The sequence below is a fragment of the Macrotis lagotis genome, chromosome 1 (genome assembly GCF_037893015.1).
Source record: "Macrotis lagotis isolate mMagLag1 chromosome 1, bilby.v1.9.chrom.fasta, whole genome shotgun sequence".
Lineage (NCBI taxonomy): Eukaryota > Metazoa > Chordata > Mammalia > Peramelemorphia > Peramelidae > Macrotis > Macrotis lagotis.
The window spans coordinates 14,662,926-14,679,781 of NC_133658.1; the positions used below are offsets into that span (position 1 = coordinate 14,662,926).

Genomic DNA, 16,856 nt, shown 5'->3' on the forward strand with positions numbered 1-16,856 from the left:
GGCAACCCAATGTGATTTCCCTTGTCCATTCTCTACAGGGTGATTGGAGAGCTGGAGCAGAGTTGGTGAATCTCCAAGTGATCCTCAGAACTCACTTAGCACACTATCCCTCTCTCCTCCCCCATCCTGGGACAGGTCCAACCGATCCTTCTCCAAGCCGAGTCTTGGAAGGCCTAGCCATCACCATTACCTCCAATGAGTGGAGCTCTCCCACCTCCCCTGAGGGGAGCACCGTCTCTGAGGGCAGTGAGGCTTTGGGCAGACCCTTCGACAATGATGCAGAGGGTGTATGGAGTCCTGACATTGAGCAGAGCTTCCAGGAGGCCCTTGCCATCTACCCACCCTGTGGCAGGCACAAGATCATCTTATCAGATGAGGGAAAGATGTATGGTCATAATGAGCTGATTCCTCCCTATGTTAAGCTCCGGACTGGGAAAACTCGAACCAGAAAGCAGGTATCTAGCCACATCCAGGTGCTGGCCCATTGTAAAGCCCGGGAGATCCAAGCCAAGTTCAAGGATCAGGCAGCTAAGGACAGGGCTCTGCAGAATATGTCTGCCATGTCATCTGATTAGATCATCTCTGCTAAAGCCTTCCACAATAAAATGGCCTTTACCCGAGGACCAGCCTATCCAGCAGTCTCAGAGTTTTGGCAAGGAACTTTGCCAGGCCAAGCCAAAACTTCCCATGATGTGAAACCTTTCTCTCAACAAACTTATGCTGCTCAGTCTCCGCTCCCTTTGCCAGGGTTTGAATCTCCTGCTGGCTCCACCTTGTCTCCATCAACCCCTCCATGGCAAGGCTGAAGTGTGGCCAGCTCCAAGCTCTGGATTTTGGAGTTCTCTGCCTTCTTGGAGTGGCAACAAGACTCAGACACATATAATAAACACCTATTTGTACACATTGGCCAGTCCAGTACCAGCTATAGTGACCACTACGTCGAAGTGGTGGGCATCCACCAGATCTATGACAAATTCCCTGATAAGAAGGGAGCTTTTTGAATAAGGACCCTCTAATGCCTTCTTCCTTCTCAAATTCTGGGTTGATCTCAACATCAATATTGAGGATGAAGGCAGCTCTTTTTATGGGGTCTCCAGTCAGTATGAGAGTCCTGAGAACATGATCATCACCTGCTCCACCAAAGTCTGCTTCTTTGGTAAACAGGTTGTAGAGAAAGTAGAGACAGAATATGCCCACTATGAGAATGGCCACTACTCTTACCTGGTATCCTCTCTGTGAATATATGATCAACTTCATCCATAAGTTAAAGCACCTACCAGAGAAATACATGATGAACAGTGTATTGGAGAACTTCACTATTTTGCAGGTAGTGACCAACAGAGATACCCAGGAAACTTTACTTTGTATTGCCTATGTTTTTGAAGTGTCTGCAAGTGAGCATGGAGCTCAACATCACATCTACAGGCTGGTGAAAGAATAAGAGACTTAGGAATGGAGGACAAGAAGAGCAAGGCTGTGTGTGTGTGTACAAAGAAAGTAGGGAGTTCTGGTCTATGCCAGACATTCAGAACCAAGAAAAGAACATTTTCCTCCCTTCCCAAGAGCAAACATATTCCCCTAACCCCAAATAAACTCAAGATATTGCATATTTTCAGAGGAATGTAGTCTGGCTGTGTGAACTCAGGGAAGGGGTACAGAGAGAAGTCTAGGAGATGAAAATGGGACATATCTGAACAATGTGGGGTGAGGAAGGGGTCATGCATTCAGTCTGTGCCGTGAACTATTTAATTCCCCCCCCCAATTACACGTAAAGCTAAGTTTCAACAAAAAAAAATTGAAGGAATGGGAAATGGCAATGAGGAAGCAAAACTTTCATTCTTTGAGAATTATATGATGGTATACCTAGAGAACCTGAGAAAATCATCTAAAAAAACTCATTGAAGAAATTTAAAAATTCAGAAAAGTAGCAGGATATATAAAAAACTCACATAATTCATCAGCATTTCTAGATATGAACAACAAAGCCCAAGAGTAGGAGACAGAAAGAGACATTCTATTTAAAATAACTGTAATCTACCTTGCAAGACAAACCCAGAAACTGTATGAACACAATTATAAAGCATTGTTTACCTAAATAAAGTCAGATCTAAATAACTGGGAAATGTCAAATGCTCATGATTAAGTCAAGCTAATATAATAAAAATGACAATTCTACTCAAATTAAATTACTTATCCAATGCCTTACCAATCAAAACTTACCAAGCTAAAAAAAAAAAGTAGTAACAAAATTCATATGGAGCAACAAAAGGGCAAGAATAGCAAGAGAACTGATTAAAAAAAGTGTAAAGGAGGGTGGCCAGGCTCTACCAAATCTAAAACTGTACTATAATGTGACAGTCATTAAAACTGTCTGTAATTGGTTAATGAATAAAGTAATGGATCAGTGGATTAGGATAGGTTCTAAAGAAGTCACAGTATATGACTACAGCAATCCACCATTTGACAAATCCAAAGACATCAGGTTCTGGGAAAAGAATTGACTATTTGACAAAAATTTTTGAGAAAACTCTAAAATAGCATGGTAAAAATTAGGCATAGATCAATATCTAACTCCCCATACTAAAATAAGGTCAAAATGGGTACAGGATTTAGACATAAAGGGTGACACCATGGATAAATTAATAGACCAAGAAATACTCTATCAGATCTATGGAAAAGGGTTAAATTTATGACCAAACATGAATTAGAGCACACTATAAACTGAAAAATTTATGATTTTTACTGTATTAAATTAAAAAAAGTTTTTTGCATTAATAAAATAAATGCTTTAAAAATTAGAAGGAAAGCAGAAAGCTGGGAAATAATCTTCATAAGTAGGAATTCTGATAAAGATCTCATTTCTAAAATATATAGAGAATTGCCTCAAATTTATAAGGTCACATAATTCCCCAACTGATCAACTGGTCAAAGGGTATCATGGCATATTATCCTGGTGAAAACTTCTTATGGTCTCATTGCTAAAATTTTATTTAAGATTTTTGCAATAGGGGTGGCTAGGTGATGCAGTGTAGAACACCGGCCAAGAATCAGGAGTACCTGAGTTCAAATTTAGCCACAAACACTTAATAATTAATCTAGCTGTGTGGCCTTGGGCAAGCCACTTAACCCCATTACCTTACAAAAACTAAAAGAAAAAGATTTTTGCATTAATATTCATTAGGTAGATTGGTCTGTAATTTTCTTTGTCTGTTTCAGTTCTTCCTGGTTTACATAGCAGCACCATATTGTTACCATAAAAGGTAATTGGCAGAACTCTATCTCTAATTTTTTTTTAATAGTTTAGGTAGAATAGTAATTAATTGTTCCTTAAATGTTTGGTAAATTCACTCCCCTTAGTCCTATGTGCTCTCATCTTTTTTCATATAGGAAAGGGAGCTTTATTATCCAAAATTTTATAGCAACTATGGAAATAATTGAGATTTCTATTAGTTTTGTTATTGATATTCCCATTTATGCTGATAGTTTTACTAATATTGCACCATTCCTGCATTCCTGGTATAAATCCTACTTGATCATAATTTATTAGCCTAGTGATAACTTGCCCTTGTTCATATTTATTTTAAATGTTTGCATCCATATTCATTAGGGAAATTGGTCTATAATTTGCTTTCTCTGTTTTGACTCTTCCTGGTTTAGGCATTAGCACCATATTGATACAATATAAGGAATTTGGAAGAACACCTTCTTCATATATTTTTCAAATGTTTTATATGAAATTGAAATGTAAATATTTGATCACCTGTGAATCTATCCAGCCTTGTAGATTTTTCTTAGGGAGTTGATTGATAGCTTCTTCAAATTGTTTTTCCAAGATGGGGTTATTTAAGTATTTAATTTCCTCTTCTTTTGATCTGGGTGATTTATATTTTCTGTAAATATTTATCCATTTCACTTAGATTTTCAAAATCATTGACCTGCAGTTGAACAAAATAGCTCCTAATTATTATTTTTATTTTAACCTCATTTCTGTTAAACTGACTTTTCTTTTTTTATACTGGTAATTTATTTTCTTCTTTCTTTTTAAATCAAATTAATGGTTTATCTATTTTATTAGTTTTTTCAAAACCAATTCTTAGTTTTATTTATTAGTACAATTTTTTTTAATTTTCAATTTTATTAATTCCTCCTTTGATTTTTCAGAATTTCTAATTTAGTATTTAAATAGGATTTTTTAATTTGTTCTTTCTCTAGGTATTTTAGTATTATGTCCAATTTAGAGATCTCCTCTTTATTTTATTCATGCCTTTAGAGATTTAACATTTTCCCTCATAGCTGCTTAGGTTGTGTCACACAACTTCTGTTATGTAGTCTCCTTATTATCACTGTCTTAGAAGAAGTTATTAAATATTTTTAGGCTTTATTGTTTGATTCACTTATTCTTTAAAAATAAGTTATTTAGTTTATAATTAATTTTAGATATATTTATCCATAGTCCTTTTTGTACGTGATTTTTATTAAATCATTTTCTGAAAAGGATGAATTGAATATTTCCGTCATTCTGCATTTGATTATGCAGTTTTGATGTACTAATGTATGGTCAGTTTTTGTGTACATATATGCCATGTATAACAGAAAAAAGGTATATTCCTTTTCATACAATTTAATTTTCTTCAGACATCTAGCTTAATCAAATTTTTCTAATATTCTATTTCTCTCCTTAACTTCCATTTTGTTTATTTTATGTTTAGATTTATCTAATTCTGAGAGAGGGATCTTGTGGTCACGCTCCAGTATTGTTCTGCTTTCTCTATATTCCTGTAACTTTAAAAATTTGTGTGGTATACCACTTGGAGAATACATATTTATTTTTGAATTTACTTCATTTTCAATTTAGGAATATATATATATATATACACACACACACACACACACACACACACACACACACACACACACATATATATATATATATTCCTTATCCCTTTTATTGAAATCTTCTTTTATAAATGCTTTGTCTGAGATTAGAATTACTACACCAGGATGTTTGACTTCAAATGAAGCATAATATGCTCTGTATCAGTTTTTTACCTTTACTATTTGTCTATCTCTATACTTCATATGTATTTCTTGTATATAGCATATTTTAGGATTCTGATTTTTAATCTATACTGCTATCACGTCCCATGTTACATAAGACTTCATTCTATAAACATTCACTGTCATAAGTTCTATTTCTTTATCATCCTCCCTGCTATCTCCCTTCCTTTTGTACCTTTTTATTTCTTCCCTTCACCCCATGCCTCCTCCACAATATTTTTTTCCTTTTAAATACCAATGTCATCAATATCTCCCCCTCTTTCCTTCCCTGTTGCCCCTTTCCCCCCTTCTTCCTTCCCTCCTTTCTATTAATTCCTCCTTCCCTTCCCTCCCTCATCTCCTAATACCTGAAGGGTAAGATGAATTTCTAAACACAATTAAGTGTATCTGTCATTCCCTCTTTAAGCCAAATCTAATGACATTAAGATTCAAGAAGTTCACTCCTCTCCCTTCTTTCCCTCTGCTGCAATAGGTCTTTTGTGCCTCTTTACCCCCTCCTGCCTCCTTCCTCAGTCTGATTACAAATCCCCCCTTTTTTAAAATTTAGATTTTTTTGGAACCATTCTATCAAAATCATCTTATGATATGCTTTCAGCCTAAAAATACACCCTTTAATAGAGTTTTGGTTCTCTAGAACTTTGAGAAATTTCCTCCCAGGGTTCAGTTGTAATCAGTTTAATTTTATTGAACAGCATTCTTTTTCTTGTCCACTATTCATCTTTTCATGTTTCTCTTAGGTCTCCTATTTGGAAATCAAATTTTCTGTTCAGGTCTGGTCTTTTCACCAGAAATTTGAAAATTATCTATTTTGTCAAATATCCATCTTTCCCCCCTGAAAGAGTAGGATCTATTTTTGCTGAGGAGTTGTAATTCAAGCTCCCTTATCCTCTGGAATATCATATTTTAGATCTTTCCACTCTTAAACATTGATAAAACCAGGTCCTATGCAATCCTGACTGTGGTTCCTCAGTATTTGAAATATTTATTTCTGATTGCATACAGGATTTTCATCTTGATCTGGTCATTCTGAAGTTTGATTAACATATTCCCTGGTATTTTCATTTTGGGATCCCAAGAGGAAGTGATCAATTAATTCTTTTGCTGGCTATTTTGCCCTCTGCTTCCAAGATGTTAGGGCAGTTCTCCTGAGTGATTTCCTGAAGAATGGAATACAAGCTCTTATATTTATAAATACATATGTATGTATTTATTTATGTATGTATGTATATATAATAGCTTCAGGTAGTCTAGTTTTTCTTAAATTGTCTCTTCTGCTTCTATTTTCCAGATCAGTTTTACATTTTGTTTTATTTTTTCACTTTTGATTTTTTTACAACAGATCTTTAGTTTCCAATGAAATCTTTAGAAATGTTATATTTTTCAGGGAGACATTTTCTTTATTTAGGTTTTGTATATCTTTTATCATTTGGTAAATTTTATTTTTAAAAAAGTCATTACCTTTTTCCAATTGTATTTTTAACGGAGTTCTTTTCTTTTGTCACTTTTTGTTGTAAGATGTTAAATTTCTTTTGCATTTCTTTTTCCAATTTTTTCCATTTGATTTTTAAAACACTCTCTGAATTGTTCTAAGAAATATTTCAGGCTAGAGTCCACTTCAGGGCTCTCTCTCTCTCTCTCTCTCTCTCTCTCTCTCTCTCTCTCTCTCTCTCTCACACACACACACACACACACACACACACACACACACACACACAAAGACATTGGACTGTCAGGAAAAACCTGTGGATATTCCTGGCGAGTTTATATCAGGGGAGTTTACACCAGTTTAAACACCCTGGGAATGTAAGAGGCCCATCAGGTTTAGGCTGTCCAGATCAGCCATGCAGACTGAATATCGGATACCCATGACTGAGCTTTTCCAGCATACTGGAGTCACCCACCATGCATCCAAATCTTAACTCCAAAACCTCTGCTCCCACAGCTAGGAGCTCAAGTAAGTTCCTCTGCCTCACTCTGCTACACATGTCTTTCTTTTCCCTTTCTTGGGCATGCCCATGCTATACTCTGATAAGCTTCTAGATCCTGTCTTTCCATTTTTTAATGTTTTTTATCTCCTATTTTGTACAATAACAGTTATCCTTTCCATTGACCTGACAATTTAACTATTACTTGTTCATCTGACTGGTTTATCACCTAACCTTTTATGTGTAAAAACTTTACACATTTCAAACTTATTTTGATATAGGATGTGAGATGTAAGCCTATGCCTAGTTTCTGCCATAGTATTTTCCAGTTTTCCCAGCAGTGTTTTGTTAAAGAGTTGTTATCCCAGAAACTAGGATTTCTGAATTTTTCTTGGCATTTGACTCCCAAGTATTTTGTTTTCTACACTTACTTTAGATTTAATTTCTCTATATCCTTGCTATTGCACTTTGTTGGTAATATATAGAAATGCTGAAGATTTATGTGGGTTTATTTTATATCCTGCAACTTTGCTAAAATTACTGATTTTTTTCAAATAGTTTTTAGTTGATTTCCTAGCAATCTCTACACGATTGTGTCATTTGCAAATATAGAGTTTTGTTTTCTTACTGCCTATGCTAAATTTTCCAATTACTTTTTCTTCTCTTTATTGCTAAAACCAACATTTCTAATACAATAGTAAATAATACTGTGATAAAGGGAAATCTGGTTTCTGTCAAATCTTATTACAATTGCTTTTAGCTTGTTCTCATTACACATACTGCTAACTGATGGTTTTAGATAGATGCCATTTATGATTTTTAAGTAAAACATGATTTACTTCTATATTCTCAAGTGTTTTTAAAATGAAAAAAATTTGCATTTTGTCATAAGCTTTTTAAGCAACTATTGATATAATTATAAGATTTCTCTTAGTTATGTTATTGATATGATCAATTATACTGATTATTTTCTTATAATTAACCAACCGTGCATTCTTGGTATAAATCCTATACAATCATAATATATCTTCCAATATTAACTAACTGTAATCATTTTGCTAATATTATATTTAAAATTTATATCAATGTGTATTATGGAAATTAATCTTTAATTTTATTTCTTTTTTGACTCTTATTTTCTATAAATGCATTTATATGTGCATGCAGCTATATGTGACTATGCAAATACATTTGCCTTAGATATCTTCTTTAGCAACTTTCATCTATTTTATATAATTTTCCCTTCCATAACCAAGTAGAATATTTCCTCTTTCATAAGAGAACTTTCAAAGACTTGAAAGAGGTATCATAAAAATCATCATTGTTTCTTTGCCAGGTCCTTAAATGGCCACCAAAGACCAACAAATTCATCTCTTTAAAAATCAGAATGACCTTAAGACCATCTCTGTTGTTTCAAAGGACTTCTCCAAATATGAAATCCACATATGAAGACAATAATAAAGAAATTGCTGGAACACAGTTTAAATAAACTCTTCTTTCAGGTGCTGTACATGTAGCTTCTATACCAAATATTGTAAGTTTTCATTAACTTTCTTGTCTGATTTTTTATAATTATCTCATACTTAGCTTGAAGATAATTAAAATTCTCAAACTTTTTTCACCAAGAATTTGAATTCTAGCTAAACTTTACACAAGATCTTATAAAATATTTTAGCTATGCCTATATCTTGACAATTATCTACATTCAACTTGTACTTGTTAGTCACTATTCCCATTTCCAGATTTTTTCTCAAATCCTGATATAATATGCCAAGACTTATAACATCTACAATTGCAAGACTATGAAAAGGATAAATTACATAATAATTAGAAAGTGCCTTGCACATAGTAAGCACTATATAAAAGCTATCTATTATGGTTATTATCATTTTCATGATAATCATCATCATCATCATAATCATCATCATCATTATTTTTATTACCACTACATTTCTCTGATATTTCTGTTTAGTAGTCAATATCACAGCCCATCTTTTCTTTCAAATAAAATAAACAAAAAAGAGTTTATTTTGTCAGTTTTTCTTGATGAGTCTATTTTGCACATGATTTTTTTTCTTGATGCTCTCCAACCATCCATTTAATAATATATATTTAGGTTTTTGCCAAGGAATCAAAATTAAATTTAAAGATTTGAGTACATAAATCATTTTGTTTCCATTTCTTTATTTGAGAGATCATTTGACTTTTTTTGTTTCTGAGTCACCTCTTTTGTTCTTACTGATCTATGACAAATCAATCACACAGACTCAGGAATCATGCCTACTATTTGTTTCTGATCAAGTATTCATCTAATCTTAATTTATATTATTAGAAATTTGTGTACAGTGCCTTACTGTCCAAAGACCAGAGTAAACACAGTTAAAGTAAGCAATAAGTGGTTTTGCTTTCTCTCCATCATCACCATCATCATTAACATTTCAAAATATCAGTCAATTAATGAATTATTTTTTCCAGGAACTTTCAAGTTTCAGAAATGTGGTGTATGTACAATGAATAGATGAACACTAAAAGAAAATTGATCATCTCCATCTCTTCTGCCAAGCAACCTTCTTAAAATAGAATGTCATAGTCACTTCCAATCATTCATGGATATCCATCTTTTGTGCCCAGTACAGAGAGGCTTAGTCATCAATTATTGAGATAAAGGGAGTTTCTTTCTAAAATGATGACTCGCTACCCACAAAACATGGAGTTCACAAAACTCTAGTAGACTTAGAATTGTCCTGTTGGTTGATTACTCATAGTACCTCTAATCTTAAAACTGAGGTAACGTGCCAATGAAAACAAGAAAGATTAGAGGTGATAAGGGCAAGTAAGAGACATAACAAGGTATAAACTGGAAATGATCAAAGCATGAAGCAATGGAAAGTAGACAGTATTGGTCTAAGCAGTACAAGTGATTTCACTGGACTGCCAGATAGAGAGATGGTGATCAACTATTGTGGTCTAAGAATTGGGTAAAAATACCTTGTGGGGGCAGCTAGGTGGCACAGTGGATAGAGCACCAGTCCTGAAGGCAGGAGTACCTGAGTTCAAATCTGGCCGCAGACACTTAATAATTACCCAGCTATGTGGCCTTGGGCTACCCATTTAACCCCATTTGCCCTGAAAAAACTTAAAAAAAAAATACATCGTGGCCTGATGGAGGGATGGGAAATGAGATAAAAACTATTAATCTATGATTTTCAAGGGGAGAAATGTTGACTAACATAAATTTGAGTCTTTGTCTCCCCTTTTCATACATGGGATAAACATTATCAGGAATTGAACTTGGGACTAGAACTACAATGAAAAAATAGAGAGAAAAACTGCAAATTATGTATACTTGACAATGAATAAGAAACCAAGTTACTCCCAGGAAAAAAAATGCAAACCAGTATATTCCCAGAAACAAGCAAACTATTTTGTTTGGAAACTTTGTTTTCCTTTTGAATGTAACACATTCAGTGTTGAAATGGAACTCTATGCCCTAAAAAGGGATCAAAATACTATACAAACTGTGTCCACATGAAGGAAGACAGAGTGATAACAGTCTCCAGAGTCATTAAAGTTTTAGTCTACCTTACCTAATGATTAGATGTACATCATCAACCATTCATCTTTCCACTTTTTATTTCCAGTACTTTTGCAAAAACTTCCTTCTATGACTGAAAATGCCTTATGGCATTCATTGGACCTACTGGAATTATTTTTTCTTTCAAGGGTTAGTTAAAAACTTCCATGAATCCACCTTTGATTCTTTAATGGCTCATTTCTCCCCGGTTATATCTGTTAGGCTTTTCTATCTGACTTTATTTATATATTTAAGCTTCTTTTAGCTTGCAGTAGATTTGTCTCCATGATTCATTCCCCTAAAGATCTTTATTTTTTATCACGACATACATGATTTTATGTATATGTAGTTCTAGCATGTAGTATATGACTTCATACATAGTAATACACAAATAGGTATTTATGTAGAATCATTGTCCTTGTTCATTGCTAGTAGCTAGGGGCTTATTTTCCTAGACAGAAAAAGACTGAAGAAATACAAACTTTAAGAAGCCATCTGCTGCCGCATTCCAGAGAATAATTGCTTTACCTTTCATAGGTGTAATCATTTCATTTCCTCATAAAATGCAAGATAATAATATTAAAATGGCAAAAATGCAATGGTGAAAACAAAAAAAAAATGTTATGGAACTAAAGCAAGGCAACCTTAGGTTCTAAAAAGATGAGAGAATTTGATGTTTGAAGACCTTATATGAATTTTGCCTTTATGTGTGTGTGTGTGTGTGTGTGTGTGTGTGTGTGTGTTTGCTGTGATCATAATAAAACTCTCAATCTGTCTCTGACATGCTTCAGTTTTTCTTCTAAGGAAAAAAACTTGCCCTTAATTTCAATTATCTTTTGATTTCTTTCTTAATAACCCAACAGCTTATGATGAATGGAGCAACTATTTTGTTATTATTTCTCGAATAATTTGCACTTCTTCATAGAGTTAATTAATTTAAGCCTCTTTTGATTGGAGCATAGACGTGTATTACTGTGATACTGAACAATTTGCCTTTCAGTTCTTTTAAGTTCAATGAAACCCATGATGTCTTTGTTTGATCTTTCCATCCCTTATTGTACCACATCTCCTTTTCCTTGTTCATATATCTTGCATTCTTGATTACTATGTGATACGCACATACAAAGTTGAGCCTTTTGTGTTTTATTTTGACCCAGCACTTCATCAGTCTTTCAGCAACTTGAAGTCAACTTCTCTTCATCGGTAGTGTGTTGGAAACAATCTGACCTGAAAGTCTTACCTTACAATGTAATGCATCCATACATATAAGTTTATAAATATATATGTATGAGTATGTCATTTCATTCTCTCTCTCTCTCTCTCTCTCTCTCTCTCTCTCTCTCTCTCTATATATATATATATATATATATATATATATATATATATATATATATATAGCATTCCTATTAAAAACACCTGTAGATTTGTAGGAATAATTGAAGTTTTTCATAAAATTATAAGCAGTATCAATCTAAAATCAATATCAAGGATTAATGGGGATAAACTAACAATAAGATCAGGGGTGAAACACAAATACCCATTATCACCACTATTAATAAGCATTGTATTGGAAATTTTAGCTTTAACAATGAGACAAGGAAAAGAAATTAAAGGCATTAGAATAGTTAAGGATGAAATAAAGTTTACTCTACCCAGATGACAGGATGATGTACTTAATGAATTCTAGAGAATGAGCACTTAGCAAATTTCACAAATTTGCAGTATCATCAGCATTTCAGTTATCTTATCAATACTCAGAAACAAGATATAGAAAGAGAAATTTCAGTTAAAATAATTGTAGAAAACATAAACATACCTCACAAGAAAAACTCAGAAACAATATGATCAAAATTACAGAACACTTTTCACATAAAGTCAAGCCTAAACAATTGTAAAATTAATAATTGCTCATGGTTAGGACAAGCTAATATAATAAAAATCATAATTCTTCCAAAATTACTTATACAGTGTCATACCAATAAAATTTCCATAAAAGTGTTTTTAAAAGCTAAAAAAAAATAACATTCTTTTTGAAGGAGCAAAATATCAAGCACTCAAGGGAATTAATGAAAAACAATGCCAAGGAAAGTGAACCAGAAGAAAATTTTCCCTATATTATGAAATCTTAAAACTATATTGCAAAGTGACAGTTATTAAAACTGCCTGCCTAAGAAATAGTGAAATATCTATGGTGATATATGGTTTGATAAACCAAAAATCTCTAACCTGGGAACCAAAAACCTGGGAAAGAATTAAATATCTGAAAGAAACTGTTGGGAAAACAGGAAAGTAGTATGGCAAAAACTTGGCATTTACCAAAATCTCATACCCTATAAAACAAACAGAGTAGAAATGTGTAGAGGATTTAGTCATAAAGGGTTTGAATATAAGTCAACTAAGAGAAGTTCATATGCTGTCAGATCTGTGCAATGGGGAGAAATTTATGTCCAAACAAGGGATATAGAACATGAGACTTGCAGGACAGAGCCAAGAAGGTGTGAAGCTAACATGCTCCCTGTACTTTTCCCTACCAAAGATAAATGAAGCTTGTGCACTGACATTCAAGCAACAGATCCCACCAAGAAAAAGAGAAGATTCATAGAAATTTTCAAAAGTAAACATTCTGGAGGATCTTCAGTGCAGATCCGTCTCACATTAAAAACTTCAGAACCTCCCAGTACTTAGAGTCCTCTTAGATTCTTCTAGTTAATTAATCCAGGGTGGGACTTAATATTTACTTTAATTAACAAAGGGTTAAGTATCCTAGGTGGGGACAGGGGGAGGGTAAACTTTGGGAAAAACTAAGTTTGAGGGAAAGGGTACATACAAATAATTCATGAAATGATTTGTTTTTGCATGATACTTTGGCTCATCAGGATTGTGTGTCCCTGGAGGATGTTTGAAAATGGAGTGAGGTAAAAAATGATTATAATTTTATATAATTCAAGACTCATGAAAAATGTCCTGCTAAAGAGACAGAAGAAGGGAAGGTAGATACTTAGTGACTCTGAGACAATAGTGGTTATTAAACAATCAAGCAATCAATATGTGATGCTACTTTGATATCAATTTGAACTCATCAAGCAATTGATTAATGAAACTGTGATTGAAGATGATTAATAGTGCCTGAGGGATAACTAATGCCAAGTGAAGCATCACAAATATAGTTTTGAAGGGAAAGAGGAGAAGGTGTGAACACTGAATTAGTTCTATTCAACAGATTTGGCTCAGAAGGAGAATAAGATACATTCTCCCTTGGGTTTAAAAATCTTTCCTACTCCACAGGGAAGAGGTGTATGAAGAAAGGGAAAGTTAAGGGAAAAAGGAAAGAAAAAGGTATGTGAAAATAAACTGAAAGTGAAATATCAAAGGAAAAGTTAAAGAGTAAAGGGAGTAAAACTTTGGTGAGGTGGAATAAGAGGAAAGGAAAGAGAAAAATATAAATGAAGAAAGATAGTATGGAGGGAAAAACATTGGTACTGATAAGTGTAAATGTGAATGAACCAATACCAGAATGGATTAAAACTAGAATCCTATAATATATTGTTTACAAGAAAGACACCTAAAGCAGAGAGATACACACAGGGTAATGGCAAAATGATGGAGCAAAATATATCATGCTTCAGCTGAAGTTAAAAAAAAATCAGGAGTAGCCATCTTGATCTCAGACAAAGTAAAAGCAAAAATAAATCTCATTGATAGTGATAAGGAAGGAAGCTGCACCTTCTTAAAAGGCACATTGTTAATGAAAGTATATTACTACTGAACACAGAATCCAAATTCTTAGAGGAAAAGCTGAGTGAATTACAAGGAGATATAGACAGCAAAACTTTAATAATTGGGGAACCTCAATCTCCCTCTTTTGGAAGCAGATAAATCTAACCACAAAATAAATAGGAAAGAAATTAAGAAGGGGAATGAAATCTTAGAACACTTAGTCATGGTAGACATCTGGAGAAAACAATGGGAATAGAAAAGAACATAACATTTCTTGGCAGTACATGGCACCTATATCCAAATTGAACATGTACTAGGGTATAAAAACCAACTAATGAAATGTAGAAAGGCATAAATAATAACTGCGCACATCTCAGACCACGATGCTAAAAATACATATGCAAAAGGGTCATGGAACGATAAACCAAAGCCTAATTGGAAAGGATATGACTTACTTAGAAACAATGAAGGGATCAGACTGCAAGTAATAGAAATGATAAATAATTATATTCAAGAAAATGATACTAATAAAGGCATCATACCAATATTTATGGAATGTAACCCAGGCAGTTTTGAGGGGAAAACTTTATATCTCTAAATGCCTTTGTGAATAAAACAGAAAAGAGAAGACAAATGAATTGAGTATACAACCAAAAAGCTGGAAAAAAGAACAAATGAAACACCAAATTAGAAATTCTGAAAATCAAGTGAGAGATTAATAAAATTGGAAGCAGGACCAGTGGTCCAATAAATAAAACTAAGAGTTGGTTTTATGAAAAAGTCAATAAAATAGATAAAATTTTGGTTAATCTAATTTTTAAAAAAAGAAAGAAGATAACCAAATGGGTACATGATTTAGACATAAAGGGCAAACCATAGACAAATTAATAGAATAAGAAATACTCTATCTATCAAATCTATGGAAAGGGGACAAATTTATGACCCACCAAGAAATATTGCACATTATAAACTGCAGAGTGAATGATTTTGACTATAATAAATTAAAGAGATTTTGCACTATTAAAATCAATGCTACCAATTTGGAGGAAAGCAGAAAACTAGGAAGCAATCTTCCCATTGAAGAGATCTGATAAAGGTCTCATTAACAAAATATATAGAGAATTGCTTCAAATTTATGAGGTTACATGTCATCCCCCAATTGATAAATGCTCAAAGAATATGAAAAGACAGTTTTCGAGTGAAGAAATCAAAGCTATATATAATCATATGAAAAAATCATCGATCAGATAAATGTAATTAAAACAACTCTAAGGTATTGCCTCACACTTATCGGATGGTTTAAGTGACAATAAGGGAAACTGAACAATGTTGGATTGATTATGGGAGGACTGAGATATTATTACATTGCTGGTGGAATTGTGAAATGATCCAACAATTCTAGAGAATAATATGGAACTATACCCAAAGAGCAATAAAAATATTAATTCCCTTGGATCCAGCAATTCCAATTCTAGGCCTATAACTCAAAGAAATCATAAAAAATGGGAAAAGTCCCACATGTTCCAAAATTTTCATAGCAGCAATTTTGTAGTGGCAAAGAACTGGAAATTGAAGTCATGCCCATCAATTGGAGAATAGCTAAACAAATCATGGAACATGGATACTAATGGAATATTATTGTTCTATAAGAGAGCATAAATTGTCAGATTCTACAGAAGCATGGATCTGATGCTGAGAGAAGGGAGCAGAACCAAAAGAACAATGTACATATTAACAGCATTGCTATGTGATGATAATCATTGTTGGACACAGATCTTCTCAGCAGTTCAGAGAACTAGGACAGCCCTATTAGATCTTCTATGGACAATGCTATCTTCATCCAGAGGAAGAAAAAATAAGCAAAGCCAAACAAAACAAAAACCTTCAGAATCTGATGAACCCTTTATTAAAAAATATCTCTTGCATGTCTTTCCCCTAATCCTAATTCCTCATGTTGAAAATGACTAATCTGTTAATACGTTCATCAGCAATATGTACGTAATGTAAAACTGACCATTCCCTCTGAGAGGGGGGTAGTAGGGAGGGCAGAAGAAAATATTGTAACTTAAAAATATACATTTGTAAATGGATGAATATTGAAAATTTTCTTAGCATGTATTTGTAAATATAATATATCAATAGATATAGAACATAACAAATTGCAAAATGGACAAATTCAACTACATTAAATTAAAAAATATTTTACACAAATAAAGGCAATGCAAATAAGACTTGAAAGAATGCAGAAACCTTGGCAACAATTATTATAGGGAGTGTTTCTGATAAAAGATTCATTTTCAAAATATATAGGGAACTGGGTCAAATTTATAAGAATACATGTCATTCCCCAATTGATAAATGGTCAAAGAATATGATCGATGGATATGCAATTTTCAGGTGAATAATATAAACCATCTGTTGTCATATGAAAAAATGCTGCAAATCATTGTTGATTAGAGAAATGCAAATTAAAGCAACTCTGAACTATCCTCTCATACTATCAGATTGACTAAAATGATAAAAATGGAAAATAATCATTGTTGGCAGAGAATTTTGAGAACAGGACACTAATTTACTGTAAG

General features: G+C 33.3%; 1 pseudogene; it reads left to right on the forward strand.

The window, feature by feature from the left end:
* The first annotated feature begins 383 nt into the window (after positions 1 to 383).
* LOC141512701 (transcriptional enhancer factor TEF-3 pseudogene) lies at positions 384 to 1,441 on the forward strand (annotated as a pseudogene).
* The last annotated feature ends 15,415 nt before the right edge of the window (positions 1,442 to 16,856 follow it).